The sequence below is a fragment of the Penaeus monodon genome, chromosome 30, assembly GCF_015228065.2.
Source record: "Penaeus monodon isolate SGIC_2016 chromosome 30, NSTDA_Pmon_1, whole genome shotgun sequence".
Lineage (NCBI taxonomy): Eukaryota > Metazoa > Arthropoda > Malacostraca > Decapoda > Penaeidae > Penaeus > Penaeus monodon.
The window spans coordinates 30,988,659-30,991,231 of NC_051415.1; the positions used below are offsets into that span (position 1 = coordinate 30,988,659).

Genomic DNA, 2,573 nt, shown 5'->3' on the forward strand with positions numbered 1-2,573 from the left:
ACATAAAGTGGTTCAACAGTGGTATATAAATTATTTTGGTATTCTTGTTCTTATTCTGCATGACAATATACTGATTAAGGTCAATTATGTTGCCTGCTGAATAATTCTATTATCATGACTCTAGATGTATGGCAGTTTAAATCAACATGAACACCAATTATCTTAATTAAGCATCAAAGAGACTTTAATGATCAGTTGCAATATAAGATATATACAATACAGTTATCCAGGCTTTACCATTTAGTATAATTAGAAATAAGGGTGATTCTATTTGAGCAAAAATGGGATTTGGGATACATAATTCATAACAATTAGTTAGAAGAAACTAATGCCCATGCAAGTATAAAAGTACTTTAGCTTCTGAAGGCTAACTTTATAAATAAACGGAGAAAATGAACTTACTTCTTTCTGAACCTTGTATATAAAGCTTGATGGGATGAATTTAGCCAACCTTCATATGCACTTCCTTTGGTCAGCAAACCCTCTTCTCTTTTTCGTAATATTCTATGCATTTGTCACAGCTCTCTCCTGTCTCCAGTTGCTTCTGCATCTATTCCAAAACACCTGAGCTTCTTGGCTAAGCCCTGTTGAATAATAAGAATATGCTTCACTTTTTTCCTTGTTTGAAGACAGGAGAATAAAGTATTAAAAGCTCACAACAAAAACTGAAAACAAGAAGGCAATGACAGATAAGTTTAAAGCAACAATAACTCACCTGAACCATTGTGTCACAAATCACATGAAAATCGGCAGCCAGGATGGGCTCCTTATTCATCACCTTCATCTGCATATCCTCATGAGTCTTTGGAATCCTGCTTTCTGACTGGCGATCCTTCTTAACTTTTTCTTTTCCCTTCTTGGGTCTGATCTTATGCCAGTCTTCAATACCCATTTTCTTGTGCCTTTTTATCAAAGAAGGTGTGAATGTCTATCAGAGACACAACATCCATAGTGGCATATCTGATCTGTGACTTTGTAAGAGGCCTGGCAGCCCAGTTGGAGAACTGATCCGTTTTATCCAGCGGCAAGCCAAAGCAGCGATACACAAGGTCTGTTAAACCTTTGTAGTTTGAAGAACTGTGAGGAAAGATGTCAGGATAATCCTCCACCAAAATCCCTTTTATCTGGTCAAGATCAACTACATTTTTGGCATTTGCAAATCCTTTTTGTACTTCACTATGTAGCTTGGCAAGGATCTTAAAATCTCCTCTAATGCCATACCCTATCTTAGTGATTTTTGGACTAGAAAAAAAGCTGGCCAATGCAAGACCAATGTGAGTCTTCTAGAAGGGTTGGAGAGCCACTAGATCCAAAAGGAAAACCCTGGACTGTGTGGCCATTTGAAGGAGTGATGCTTGTTCTGCAGATCCAATGCCAAAAGTTGGCTTCCATTCACTATCCATTGCTATTACAGGACTCTCTGTTAAAATTGACATACATTTTGTGAACTCCTCAACTGAGGTAACTATCACCACTTCCTCTAAAGGTACATTAAGTGAATAAAAGTCTAATTTACCATCATCCCAACACTCTTCCTCTTCCAAATGTTTGTCTGCAGCAGGATCCATGTTTCCATCAGTGAGATGAGGCTTTGCACTAATTACTTCCTTTATTCTAACTGGAATATCATCTGGTGAAGCGAAGCTTTCTGACAAAAGGAGCAGCAGTTTCTGGTCAGGTATCATCAAAGAGGTCTTGGTCGGGCCCCAAGGGTGGGTTTCCCCTAGACATCATCTATAGCCTGAAATGTTTAAACCCGAACCCTTTCTCAATGTAGTATTTGAAAAAAAGTATCGCAAAGTCCCGGGCTCTGTGTTTCGCATGTGTGGCAGGGGAGCATCCAACAAATTTTTTTAAAAAGCTTACCCCTGTGTTGCAAAGCATTTGTGATTGATTTTTTTGGATTTTTTATTTTGTAATTTTGTGAAGATCATTGATTTTTACTTTTTTTCCCAAATAATACTGTCTTAAGGAAAAAATTTTCCCTTTGGTGTCGGGCGGTGAGAAAAAAACTCATCGCCAGAGAGAGATCTTGTAAAAAAAGTAAACAATCAGGTCTTCCGTGGGAAAAATATCCTGTAGGTTAGAAGGGGTTTCCCGGGTGGCTATTCCTTAGGGCCCCGCAATCCCCCTTTTCCCGGTATGAGGGAGGAGCAGCTTTGTCCTTTCCCCCTGAAAGGCCTTTTAAAGGCCTCATCAGACCAACATTCTTCTGCCTACAGCTACCTGGAAAGTCAAATTGCAGCCCCTTTTAAAGCAATGCTCATATTCTGGTAATTCCCTTTCCTAAAAACACTCAACCCCCAAGATGTTTGTGGCATTCCACTTGATGGGTTTTTTTTAACAATTGGGCAAACTTAATGCAAACGGAAAACCCAAATTTGAAGGTCAGCAGCTACACTAACTTTCCTGCATAAGACTTTTAAATTCTGATTTGTTCCCATCTTTCCAAGGGAATTCAAGGATGGGAAAGTGTTTGTATAATCTTCCTTTTTTTGCTGTTTAGGGTACATCCAGATATGTAAAATAAATTGCAAAAATGAGATTAATATAGGTTTTGACTAGGTTTACCT

The 2,573-nt window shown here is 38.5% G+C and overlaps 1 pseudogene; it reads right to left on the bottom strand.

Moving 5' to 3' along the window:
• Positions 1-2,573, bottom strand: part of LOC119592406 — a 14,476-nt pseudogene that overhangs the window by 595 nt on the left and 11,308 nt on the right.